Raw genomic sequence first — 14,486 nt, 5'->3', positions numbered from 1 at the left:
AATATATATAGAAAAAATTAACCGGGCATGGTGGCACATGCCTGTAGTCCCAGCTACTTGGGAGGCTGAGGCAGAAGGATTGCTTGAGCCCAGGAATTTGAGGTTGCTACGAGCTAGGCCGATGCCACGGCACTCTAGCCTGGGCAACAGAGTGAGACTCTGTCTCAAAAAACAACAACAACAACAACAACAAAAAGAATATAGGAAATGTTAACTAGTTTGCTGTATTGTGGAGAGTTGCTGGGTAGTAGGAGACTTATACAGGTTCTTGTGGCTTTCCTGCTAATTATTGTGGTAGAACTTAACCTTTCTGGTCTTTAATTTCCTCAAATGAAAAATTAGGGAGTCTGGCTAAATGATGTGAAATACCTTTTCTGATGCTTCAATTCTATGATTCAAAGACATAATCTATGATACATATAACTAGGATATAATTTGGAATAATTATACTTTATCTCAGACTCCTAGGTTTCTAGCATAGAGGCAGGGAATATAAGAGATGTGTAATATATATTTAAAGATGAATGACGATCATTATAGGTATAAATGCTGCCTATGCATCCTTAAGATCTTTCACAAAAGGAAGGAGCCCTTCTCTATGGATACTGATTTTTGCAATTAAAATAAATTCAGAAGATTGATTTTTGGAAACTTTAAGTTTCATTCATGTAAATTATTATTCTTAGGTATGGTATTTGAACAGTACAATAAAAAAAATTCAGATCATGTTTATATACTTCCTTAAGACATGCTAATAGTATCACTATGTCTAGGAAAATTGTTATTTTGCATCCTAAACATATCCTTTCACAATTAGTCATAAATATTCATTTCACAAATATTCTTAAGGAGTAAAAAGGAAGAGAGACAGAAATCCTTGCCATAAAAAATTCCCAGCTCCAGTGGTGATTCTACGTAAGATTTAGCCCTAAAATTCTATCAGTCTACGGCTTTAGACATCATCATTTCCAGGCTTACGTGCACATCAATAAATAAGATTTTTGCATAAATAGGACTCAGAACCACAAAGTACTACATTTTTAAACCCTTATTGAATAGGAATAATGCCAATTTTAGCATAAAACGTAAATTTATTTGCCAATAAGAAAAGATCTGCGGAGTTATAGATAGCTTACTCCTCAGGAAATATTTTAAATGGAAAATTCTAACACTATCTAACATACATATTCTTCTTAAAGGATTAAACTGGAAAGCTCTTTCAGAGTAGCAGTTTGCTGCAGTGGAAAGACCTAACATTCTTGTTCTGCTGCTTACCAGAAATATGACATTGGCACGTTACCTAAACTCTTCGAACCCTAGTTTTTTTCTCTGAATAACAGGGATAATAATAGCTAACTTGAGGGGTTATTATGAAGATTAAACAAGATAATGTTTATGGAGCATCTGCTTTGGTGCCTGTCTGTGGGGTTCCCTTTCCTGCAATGGGGCTATCCTTTCACTAGCAATGGCTGGATAAAGTGCTACAATCTTTACCACACTGAAGGCGCTCAAGCGTATTTCAAAATATGACCCTCTATACTGCATTCAAAACCAGAAAGGAAGACCGCTCTGAGCTTGGTAAGGGACTTTCAAAGATGAGAAAAGACCTGGCATTTGTCCTTGATGAAAAATTCAAAGAAAAGAGAGATATAGATAACATGAGAAGTTATAACATGATGCTGTGAGTTACTGAATGAAGGTTGGTGTATTAGTCTATTCGTGTTGCTATAAAGAAAATACCTGAGGCTGGATCATTTATAAAGAAAAAAGGTTTATTTAGTTCACGGTTCTGCAGACTGTACAAGAAGCATGGCACCAGCATCTGCTTCTGGTGAGGGATTCAGGGAGCTTCCAGTTAAGGCGGAAGGTGAAGGGGGAGCAGGCGTGTCACATGGTGAGGGCAGGAGCAAGAGAGGGAGGAAGTGCCAGTTTTTTTTAAGCAACCAGCACTCCCAGGAACTAATAAAGTGAGAATCCACTTGTTATCGCAGAGAGGGCACCAAGCCATTCATGAGAGATCTGCCTGCCTGACCCAAATACCTCCCACCAGGCCCCATATTTAATACTGGGGATCACATTTTAACATGAGATTTGGAGGGGCCAACCATCCAAACCATATCAGTTGGTTTTCTTTCTGTTGTCTACACTAGGTGCTGATCTTCTAAAAATGGCCCAAAGGGCTATGTGGATTCAGAGATAGAATTGATAACTGTTGATCCAAGAGGAGTTTATCAATGATCTTGAAAGATGACTAGCATATTGCAGTCACTGAAGAGTACCTGGGTGCATGTGGATGGGGGGATTTGGAGAGGAATGTGGATAGAAGGAGAGTCTGGGTAGAAAATGCATCAGGTGCAAAAGCAAAGGCACGAAGAGCACGGCATAGAAAAGGCAAAATATTCCTATGTTAGCAAAGATCAACTGATTAAGAGCAGATACAGGCAGTGAGACCCAAGAGGTCCATTGTGCCTGTATTATGATGTGCTAAGGAATGCAGGGCACAGTTTGTTCTGCAGTTGATGATGTGGCAGCCAACACTGTCTTTGGGACCAAAGTGGATGAGGGTAATTAGATCATATTGTCTACTGTTTGTTGCATACCTACCATGTATCAGGAATTGTGCTTTGTTGTTTTATGAATATTATTTCCTAGTCCTTAAAACCAAATAGACATATCTCTTCAGGTGGGGAAACTGAGGCTCAGAGAGCTTAAGTAACTTGCTGCTCAAGATTACACATTCTAAAGCAAATCTTATAAAAGGAGCAATGGGATTTTTAAAATAGTCAGAACAAACCATTGAAGAATGGAAGTGATGAGATGTGAATATAAGTTAGGCAGCTGATTTGGGCAGCCATGTATTAAAACGAGAGAAAGAACACTGAAAAGAGGGAATAGTGTTCAAAATGAGGCTGTTCAAGATTTGGGCAAGATCTTTTAATACAGGTGTGCTCTGGAATGACAGGACATTTTAAATAATAAAAATGTTGCATCTCTGTTTTAAAATTACTTGGTGATTATTTTACACAAGAGGTAGTGGAGCATAATAATTAAGTGCTCAGAATCTGAAACCAGACTGTTTGGATTTAATTTTCACCCCTAAAGTACTTAACCAAGATCTCTGGACCCCAGTTTCCTAAACTTTAAAAAAGTAGATAATAATAGTGCCTATGTCATAGGGCTGTTTGAGCATGAGATGGAATATTTGTGCACCTAGAACAATGCCTGGCATAAACTAAGAACTCAGTAGGCATTAGCCAGCATTGCCTGTGCCTTCGCACTTACTCACCAACCCTTTATTTAGAAAGTGTTTACAGTGTGCCAAGCACTGTGCTAGTTTTTACGGATACAAAGACGGATAAGAGATGATTTCCACCTCTAAACACATTTGATTCTTTTCACATCATCCATCGTGGCTCTGCAGAAGTGCTGCAGACTACATCGTGCTTAAAGCACTTTCCTGCACTATTTAGGTACCAGTGATTTAAAATCTCCTATCACAATGTTGTTCATTAGTGTTAGTTCTAATACTTCCACTCTTCCTACTCCTCTCCCCCAAGATGACATTAAGATTCGTTCGGCCTGGGTTATCTTTGATGTCTTCTATTTCCCTTGACCCACCAGGCAACATTATAAAGTCAAAGAGATTATTTCAGTAGCCTCCTCCCACTTATGTGCAGCAAACCTTCCAAAGCTGAGTGTTTGCACCATTGCCTCGGGGATCTCTTCCTTGCTAATTTATTAGACTTATTTGTTATGTAGTATATATTATTAATGGATGTATTTTTCTTCCCAAGGGTGTTTTTTTAAATAAAAATTTATAAAATCTGATTTCCATAAGCTGGAGAGAAATATTAATGATTAGAATTTTCAGAGCTACAGCAAACGAAGGAGAAGACTTGTTTTGGGAACCTCAGTTATTCACTGTCTTTTAAACCACATCATAAGGTTGCTTATCCCTGTTTCTTCCAACTTTAGGATTAATGAAAGAGTCCAAGTAATTCTGCTCATGATGGCATTTGCACATTGTCCGAAAGGATTCTAAATTAAGCACTTCAGGTTCAACATTAACATTGGTTGAATAGATGAAAATTGTTGGTAGAAGGGACACCATGTCCTTTTGAGTATAACCACAGTACATTAAAATGGACAGATGAGCAGTCGCGATGACCTCTGAGAAAAGATTGAAAAGGGAAATGTCTACATAAATAAATGAGAAGGAAATGAAAATAGCAAGGCACTTACATTTAAAATAACTAAGTGAAGTACCAAAATGATTAAATGAAAAGCTACTTTAATACCAAGGAAGCTCTTTAGAGTGAATGGAATTGTTGAGACAGGGTGAATTGTTTAGCTGTAAGGAAGATAGACAGTGGCATCCTGATCACATTGCTCTCCAATATATTGAGTATTTATCACAGGAAATGTGAAATGTTCAGATCATAAGACATCTTCAAGTAGCAAACAACCATTACTAAAAATAAGAGTTCAGATCCCTCAACTGTAGGTAAAAAGATCAATGATAAAATGAACCAGATGCTCTAGATTTAAATGTGAATGCCAGAATGAGACTGGTGCCCAAAGAAGAAGTTCTTACATGGTGCTTACACAGCTTCTGAAATGAGAATATTAAAAATGTAAAAATCATATTTGGAATGTTATGTGAGAATTTAAAAAGTCTTCCTGCTAATTTGATATGTAAAATGGGAAAGTTGACAATAATTTTGTTAACAGCGACACATTAATGCTACAATACTGTATAGCTTAGAATATGGTTTTAAATATATAAAGTTATAATTTTTTCAGTGTTAGCAAAAGAACCACTGTCCAAGGGAATGAGAAGACAAGCCACAAATTAAAGAAAATATTTGCAAAAGACAATCTGATGAAGGACTGTTAGCTAAAATATACAAAGAATTTTTAAAAATCAACAATAGGAAAACAAACAACCCAATTAAAAAGTGGATCAAAGGCCTGAACCAATACCTTACCACAGAAGATATACAGATGGCAAGGAAGCATACGAAAAGAGGTTCAACATCATTAGGGAACTGCTAATTAAAATGACAAGTACGCATCTATTAGAATGCCCAAATTCCAAAACACTGGCAACACCAAATGCTGGAGAAGATATGGAGCAAGAGGACACTCATTCATATTGGTGAAAATGCAAAATGGTACAACTGCTTTTGTAGACAGTTTGGCAGTTTCTTACAAAACTAAACATACTGTCACCATATGATCCAGCAATCATGCTCCTTGGTATTTACCCAAATGAACTGAAAACTTATGTCCACACGAAAACCTGAACACAGATATTTATAGCAGCTTTATTCATAATAGTCTGAACTTGGAAACAACCAAAATGTCCTTCAGCAGGTGAAGAGATAAAACATGGTACATCCAGGCAATGGAATATTATTCAACACTAAAACAAAATGAGCTGTCAAGCCACGAAAAGACACAGATGGAACTTACATGTATATCACTAAGTGAAAGAAGCCAATCTGAAAATCATACTATATGATTCCAATTATATGACATTCTGGGAAAGGTAAAACTATGGAGACAGTAAAAAGATCAGTGGTTTCCAGGGGTTGGGGGAAGGGAGGGATGAATACATAGAGCACAGAAGATTTTTTAGGGCAGTGATACTATTCTATACAATACTACAGTGGTGGATACATGTCATTTTACATTTGTCAAAATCTATAGAATGTACAGCAGCAAAAGTGAACCCTAATGTAAACTATGGACTTTGGGTGATAATGATGTGTCAATGTAGGTTCATTGATTGTAACAAATGTACCACTCTGGTGGGGGATGTTGACGGTGGGGGAGGTTGTGTGTGTGAGGGGATATATGAAAACTCTGTACTTTCCACTCAGTTTTTCTGTGAACCTAAAATTGCTCCAAAAAATAAAGTTTACTAATTAAAGAAAAAACAGAATGATCCAGTACTACAAGATACACTGTATGATTCCATTGGATGAAGTTCTAGAATAGGCAAAACTAGTTACTGGTCAGATAAGCTAGGATGGTGGTTTCTTCTGTGAGAGGAGAGCCTTGGAAGGTTGCATGTGCAGGACTTCTGGGGGCATTGGTCATGTTCTACTTCCTGATCTGATTGGTTGTATACACTTTGTGAAAATTCACTGAGCTATACACTTACTTGGGACCTTTTGTGTATGTGTGTTATATCTCAATGTCTTAATATAAAGTATTTTAGAAGTAAAAAAAAAAAATAAACCTACCCAACTTTACATTTACATATTTCATGGAAATCCTTTGTTTTCCTAAGGAGAAGCATGTAATTCCTGTTCACTTTTCTTTCAATAAATTTTAAAAATTAATGCAGCACTGATGGAGTAGTTAGGATCCAACTAAGAAAAGAGAATATATTCTAAGTATTTAAAATGATAGAATTTAATCCAGAGAAATGGTTACACAGATGATGGAAGAATTGGAAAGGTAAACTGTGGCTAGTGAATCAAACTGAAAAGTAGCAGCCTCAGGAAGCCAAAGACACTACCACCCACAATTCTCAGGGGATAAAGGGAAGGGGTGGTGTTACTGGAGATCAGGGTTCAAGGTCACTGGGGGAAGCTGAAGACAAGGGGTGGGAGGGAGGAAAGGCTGGGGCTGGAAAACACAGCCCATGGGGTCAGTCCCTATGGAGCAAACAGAGAAGGGGCAGGGCAAGGAATGGCCCAACAGTAAAAACAGGAACAATTGGCACAATTGGAAATTAAAGGGTTCAGAAAATAAATTTTTCATTTTCATTTTCCCTTCTAGAGTAACTGTTACAGCAGGCAAATTGATTTACTGGTATTTTTGATAGGCACTAAGTTTAGCTCCTGGGACTGCATTCAGCAAACAACTTGTAAATAAATAAAATTACCATTTTAGTTCTACATCCAATCTCAATAAACCAGATTTATGCACCCTTAAGGTTATGGAAGAATTATTCACCTTCATTTTGAAATTAATGAGAATATAAAGAAAGAATCTCTGACTTTCAGACTAGATTCAGACAGTGGTCAATGCTCTGTCAGTTGCATTATTTTATTCAGAATTGTAAATATAGGTATATATTCTGGTGTAGTGAAAATCACCTTTCTTCAAAGTAGATAATAAAACCACACTTTGAAAATTGAACTTAGGAGGAGTGGAAAGCCACACAATTTCCTCAATATGGCCATCACTCAATTTCTCCATTCCTCTCTGTTCTGCTGAAAAATGACAATGGCATATTTCAGACTGATATTAAAGAACCAATTTCTAGGCTCTTGTCTTTTGTAGCATGGAAGGGCAATTACATATCATGATGTAAAATATATTTATTCATCCATTTTATGGCCTGGCAAAATAAAGCTTAATGTGTGTGAGTTTGAGTGTGTGTGCTTAATTGTACATAGAAGTTTAAAATTTTAGTGCACCTGACCTTAACCATGTCCTGCTTTTAATTCTAAGCAATATAAAATTTTCCAAAAGGCAGCATCTGGAAAGTTATCCCTCTCTCATACATAGACTTGTTAGTGACTAAATGACCATTACCACCATCAAATTTTCCTCTTGTTTATTCCATTAAAACACGGTTTTGTCTCATTGTGGTTTACTACTGTGACATTATATACATTTTCTATATTAAAAAAATGAGTTACCTTCTAGAATAGAATGAAGTATTATGGCATTTGCTTAATAGAAACCAGGATGAGATTTTGGGGCCTCACAGTTCAGAGGGTTTCTGATAATAATAACAAGAAATAAACACAAGGTACAGAGACCAAGTCTTTCACTGTCTGGCATCTCACTAAAAGTGAAAATAATATTTAAATTTATTTTCTTTTCATGCAAAGGGGAGAACACTTTGAAGGCAAACAGTTCAATGTCCATCTTAAATTCTTCGTCTTAAACACACTCACCTAAAATTCAATGAAGAAACAGCATGAACTTTCCAAAACCATCTATTTTCTTTTCTTTGAAATGGCAGTTGAGAATGACATTTAAAGACTTCCCAAGCACTTCATCCAGGGACTGGAAATCCTATTTATCTGCAATGAGAACATATACTTTTATTTAGCTAAGTACCTCACACTTACATATTTATTACACAAACAAGAATCCATAATTGGCAGATCTAGAACATAGGATATTTTACAAATCCCCTTATGACTTATAATGTTCAACTCAGAACTTTGGTTTTCACTTACTATAAGAAATATTTAGAAAAATAGACCCTTATGCTAGAAGTCTCTTCACAGAAGTGGATGGTGAGGCTCATAGGGATGAAGCCACAGTCCAAGATGAAACAGCTGGGTAGTGACAGAGAGTTGCTTGGAACCTTGGGTTCCTGATGTAGTTCTTTGTTTTTAGTGGATTAAAAACCCAGGAATGAGAAAACATGGAATCTTCTATTTTTTCCAAGTAGATAACTTTCTGGAATGTTGTATCACTATAATTTCTACTAAAGCCCAGGAAATAACTGTTGAGGTCAGAGTCCTCAGACCAACATTTCCTCTAATGGTTTAAGCTCGACCAGTTGCAAAGTAGATGCCCTATTATTGAAGTAGATGCACTACAGCAAAGGCAACCTAATGTTATTTACTAATCCACATGATTTATTATGTTGTGCAGTAATAACATATACATAGTAAATAGTTCACAAAACTGGCTGTTAATGTTTCTTATCAAAGATGAATGATCTTGTAAGTTTTTGCCTTCTGTGAAAACTTAACAGATGACAATTGAAACACAGAAGCTCTAGATTGCACTGCCCAAGGCCTGAGATCTCCCGTCCCTCTCCTGGAAGAGGCCCAAGCACTGCACCCACCCTCCCTCCTCAGCCAGTTTTCCGCAGCATCCTTCTCTTCCACCTCCCCTTTTCCCCTTGCTTCTCCTGGCCAACACACAGGCTGGATATTACTATCCCAGATGATGTGAAGAAACAAAAATTTGAAGCCAAAGACATCACATGTTAAGATGAAGGAAAAGAATGGAGAGGAAGGCCACAGCAAAGTCAAGGGGAGAAGAAGGCATCTGGCAGCAGAGCGGGTGGACGGGAAGGGGTAGGAGAAACCTCACTCTGCACCCTTGATGGGTGATGGGTGGCCTCTGCCTTCAGCTCCAACCCTTTCCTTTCCTAACTTCCTTTGCTAACTGTTTTCTTCAACCCAGCTTATCTAAAATGACCACAATGATTATTTCAGCTTTGTGACTGGCTTCAGGCATCCTATGATTGTAGGTACATAAAGGAAATTCTCTAACAACATCTCTTCCTTCCTCTAATCCAAGTTCTCAGGTATGTTCGTTATTACGAGAGATTTGTTTAATAGGAGATAAAGAAATTTTCATTATACAATTAACCCTTGTTCTGTTACATTATGACCCATCAGTTTTCTCTGTGCTTAGATTCTAGGATCATACATGTATTTGACATTCTTTGAATTAAATGTATTATTACAACAATAGTACTTTAAGATATTTTTTGTTTTCTTAAAATACATGTTTTTTTAAAAAAAATGGGATTGGAGTAGATTAGACCTATGCGTCTGGGAATAAGTAATATATTTAAAAATATTATTTCCCTTCATGAATGCAGCTCTCCAACCCACAGAACCAGGAAATAATGGAAATCTTACATGATCATACATACTTTTCTGTAAGGCTATACCTGTGTCTATAATAAAGTTAGCACATATAGATAAATTTATCCAACTCTACCTGGCAATATAAAATCACTCAAGAAATCCCTTGGTGTTGGCCGAGGGACCTCAGAGGATTTTGCTGCTAGTTGTTGCTCCTCTACCTGGCAACCTTGGGAAGGGTGTATTGCATGTTAGTTTTTTGCCCAGGCGCCTGGGTTACCCTAGATGACAGTAAACTAGGAGGGAGACTAGACAAGGCTCATATAGAGATGCTGTGCTGAAGTACCCGTGGGAGGCCTGGGTTGACACCTTGACTAGGATCTATGATTAGGAAAAGTTGCACCTAGGATGATATCTTAATCATAAGTCAGCTTTTAGATTTTGCTGTTCCTCTTCCATGAAGAGGTGGCTTCCATTTCAGCCTGTATCTCACAACCAGTGATCAAAACTAGTTGACTAATCTTGAGGCAGATGCATCCCTACCACTCTTGGCTTCTATTCCACATGGCAACTCTAGAGTATGCAGAACTAAATACCCATAACTCTTTCTACTCTTAAACCTGAGAATGGCAGCCTCCCAAGCTGCTAGTGTATTAAAGGCATCAATCCTACTCTCTCTTATTCCTATTGGACAATTGCAAAACAAAATTCTCACACGAATATTGGGTGGGAATAGAAAACGATTACTTTCTTTAAAGTCTTATTTAAATTGTAGGCCATTTTTTCATATGTTTGTTGGCCATTATTCTGTCTTCTTTTGAAAAGTTTCTGTTCATGTCCTTTGCCCACTTTTTGATAGGGTTGTTCGATTTTTTTCTTGCTGATTTTCCTGAGTTCTAAATAGATTCTATTTATCAGTCCTTTATCAAATGTGTAGCATGAGAATATTTTCTCCCATTCTGTAGGTTGTTTGCTCTTGTGATAGTTTCTTTGGCTGTGCAGAAGCTTTTTAATTTGATCGGTTCCCATTTATTTACTTTTGTTGTTGCCGTGATTGCCTTTGGGGTCTTCTTCATAAATTCTTTGCCTAGGCCAATGTCTAGAAGAGTATTTCCAAAGTTTTCTTCTAGCATTCTTATGGTTTCATGCCTTAGGTTTAAGTCTGTTATCCACCATCAGTTGATTTTTGTGAGAGGTAAAAGGTGCAGATCCTGTTTCAGGCTTCTACATGTGGCTATCCAGTTTTCCCAGCACCATTTATTGAATAAGAATTCTTTTCCCCAGTGTATGTTTTTGTCTACTTTGTCAAAGATTATGAGGATGGTTTTATATCTGAGTTGTCAGTTCTGTTCCATTGGTCTGTGTCTCTGTTCTTGTGCCAGTACCATGCTGTTTTAGTTACTATAGCCTTGTAGTATAGTTTGAAGTCTGGTAAATTGATGCCTCCCATTTTGTTCTTTTTGCCTAGGATTGCTTTTGCTATACGGGGTCTTCTCTGGTTCCATACGAAGCATAAAATTATTTTTTTCTAGTTCTGAAAGATACCTGATGTATCTTCTGGTTTCCAAACACCTTCATAGGTCCTGCTTTTTATGAGTGATGCTATGTTGCCATATTCACAAATTACATGCTAGGGTTTCATCCCAGTGAAAGAAGCTGACCTCAGGATTCTTGTTAACCCTTTTCTGCAAACACAGCAGCAGGCAGATCCTCTACAACAAGGAAGAGGCTGGAAGAGGACACAAAACTTAGGTCTGAAAGATCCCTAATGCATCTTCTGGTTTATGGAAAGGAGAAGAGCTGGGATCAGAAGGATGGCTTTTATTTATGTCTCTGACACTAACTAGCTGGGCAAGCATTTATTCTCAACTTGGTTTCAGTTTTGTCATTAGTAAAATGAGGGTATTGGTTTCATCCAGAGGTTCTCAATCAAGCGTGATTTTGCCCTCACCTCCTTGAGATATTTGTCTGGAGACATTTTTGGTTGTGGGGGGAGGGTAGGTACAACTGGCATCTGGTAGGTAGAGGCCAGGATGTTGATGAACATCCTACAATTCACAGGACATCCCCCCATCACCCTCCTCTGCCAAATAATGATCCATTCCAAAATGTCAATAGCACTGAGGTTAAGAAACCCTTGTCAAGTTGGTTAAACTTTCTCTCTCCTAATACTATTCTGTAATTTCACCACAGGTCCCATCTAGACCCTCTGGAGTTGTACAAAGTAGGCCTAATTTCCCTTCTGAAGCCTTCTCCATCTCTACATACCATATTGACTATCTTCCTGCACCTCCCAGCTGTACTCTTAGATGCCCTCCATGCTCCAGCCCTTGGTGTTGTCACACCACTTTTTGAGCTCCTTCAAAGTTGCACCTGTTACCATGTGAAATGACCATGAATTTTCTTATCTAAGAATATGTGCAACTTGTGGGCAGAGACCATCTTGCTTATTTCCTAATCATCTCTAGCACATCATCTTTAATGATGAATAGTAATCCTCGCTAAATGTTTGAATAAATGATTGATGGTGGGAAAACTGACAAACATGAAGCTCACATTTTCACACCTGGTTTCTGCACAGAGCTGTAGCATAATATTTAGATAATTTCACCAGATTATTAGTTATTGGCCTAAGAACATCAAAATGGCTTGGGAAGCTATAGATTGAGAATCTTGGCCCTTGGACTAAACTCAGAATCAGCCCAGACACAAGGATATTGATTAAGTCAGACTCAGGGACAGCACTGCTGGGAAATGGGACTTTCTGGACACTTAAAAGCTGGAGACAGAATTAGTGCTCATGGACACTTGGGCATTCTCTCTATTTCAAGGAGTTGTTCTTGCTGACACAGCTCAGTCTGAGATCAGGAAGATCGTAGATGTCTGCACATATTTCCTGTTAAAGGTACAGAATGTTATTATACTTCAACCTCTAGGATAAAGGGGCTGTAGCTGTGATAGTTTAGTTGTTCAGATTCAGGGTGGTGCCACCACGGAAGGGCAAGAAATTAATCTAATCTTAGAGGGAGTTGTGCATGTGTAACTCCTCTCCATCACATCACAGTCCACCGATGTGGACTGCAAACATGAGCGTACTTCACAATTCTAGGAATCTAGGTATTTAAACAGGCCACTGCTGTGCCTCACTTTTCTGTTGCCTACTTTAATACTTACTCCCTACAACACCTAACAAGACAGAAAGAAGGTAGTATAGTATAAAATAGTAGTAGAAAATTCAGCTTTACTCTTGATATTTCATCCAACTGATAAAAAGATCATACTTCATCACTTAGGTTAGAGCAGAGAAAACAACATTTGGGCAAAACAGCTGTCAAAAGGAATGGACGCAGACATTCAGCAGTGAACATAGAATTTTTTACACCACAAAGTCAAAGACCTGCTGACATTCGGGAATGCTTAAGAAATAATATGGCAACTTGCCTGTCAATATCAGCTTAGTTGAGTGTTCAGTCAACTGTTCTGAAGGTACTGAGAAGGAAGAAGATGGTTTTTAAAGGATTTCTCAGCTCTGCTTCTTGCACAGTACTTTTTTCCTCCAAGGAGCTGCCTTTGTGTTTTTTTCTGTTGCATTTTATGACAAAGTTAAGGTAGTTGCTGGCCCAGAGGATATTCACATTTTAAAAAGTCATTTTCCTGGTTATAATGTGTATAATGATTTACACTGTACCTGGGTGACCTCAGCAAAAGAGTACAATCACTAAGAACTTACTCGAGTGCTCATAATATTTTTTCTTTTTTAAAATAAGAAATGTAAAGATAATTAGTTTATATGCTAATATTTATGAAAAAGGAAGTTTTATTAAAATAGATGAAGAGATGACAAGAAACTTACAGTTTTTAAGTTTTTTTTTAAAAAATCAAATAACTTTCCTTTTAGGAAATGTAGAAAATATGATAAATTATGAAGAATATTAATATCACCTATATTTCATCCCAGAGGAAATCCCTATGAAGATTTTATACATTTACTTTCATTTGTATACACACGTGTGTACATATCACATACTACATAATTTTTCATGGAGTTGAGGGATTATAAACTACATATAATTTTGTTTCAAGTTTTTAAAACTTTTTGTATGCTTCTGCTATTAGCAATGCATACATATTCAGCATAAAATACTTTCTCTTTTTATACCTATGAGATTATTTTTATTCAACTTTCTAATTAAAGGATATAACACATATGAAGATATGGGACATAAGTAGTCACTGAATGCTTCTTTATTTTATTCATGTACTTTATGCACACTCACATTCGCTCAGGACACATTTCGGCTGCATTATAGGGTAAAGCAGTAGGTCATGACTTTATTTTTATAATAATGCTTTTTTTATTATAGAAATCTCTACTGTACAAAACCCAAGTATCCCAAAATATCAGAAAAATAGAGGTCACTTTCTCAGGATAGACTTCTGAGGAGAGCAGATATCTCATTTTGTATCTTTAAAAAAATGCAATTGCGAAACCATTTACTTACACAATCCCTAAACTTAAGTATCTTAAGCTTTCTTAGATGAAAGTCTCCTTTTATTAATATAAGTAGGACAATATGTAACTAAAACTGAGTACAGAGAAATGCCACTCCATAGCGATGGCCTTATTAAACCTTTAAAGTCTCCATGTTGAAATTAATTCCAAGTAAGGCAGAAAGATTAACATATTTTTGCTGATCAGGTCAAAAAAATGATTGCTGAAGCCCAGCTTTTTGTCTCTTGCATGTCAGTATAACTACCCAATTGGTCGAATTAAATTAAATTTTGAGGGTTAAATAAAAATGCATCAAAGATTATTCTAACTGATTTTTAAAAAGGCAATTTTTTAAAATTTTAAAATATTAGGGGGGAAATTAATTCCAAGTAAGGCAGAAAGATTAACAT

The 14,486-nt window shown here is 37.0% G+C and overlaps 1 protein-coding gene across 1 annotated transcript in view; it reads right to left on the bottom strand.

Annotated features, from left to right (window-relative positions):
- The window catches only part of DTNA (dystrobrevin, alpha), a 413,314-nt gene that overhangs the window by 190,406 nt on the left and 208,422 nt on the right, over nucleotides 1–14,486 (bottom strand). Inside the window, exon 2 of the mRNA XM_012656596.1 lies at nucleotides 7,923–8,051. The gene's annotated coding sequence lies outside the window, so the exon portion shown is untranslated. The remainder of the gene's footprint in view (nucleotides 1–7,922; nucleotides 8,052–14,486) is intronic.

The sequence above is a fragment of the Propithecus coquereli genome, unplaced genomic scaffold (genome assembly GCF_000956105.1).
Source record: "Propithecus coquereli isolate 6110/MARCELLA unplaced genomic scaffold, Pcoq_1.0 Scaffold51, whole genome shotgun sequence".
NCBI lineage: Eukaryota > Metazoa > Chordata > Mammalia > Primates > Indriidae > Propithecus > Propithecus coquereli.
The sequence above is the reverse complement of the archived record's forward strand: the minus strand, read 5'-3'. Positions and strand labels throughout refer to the sequence as shown.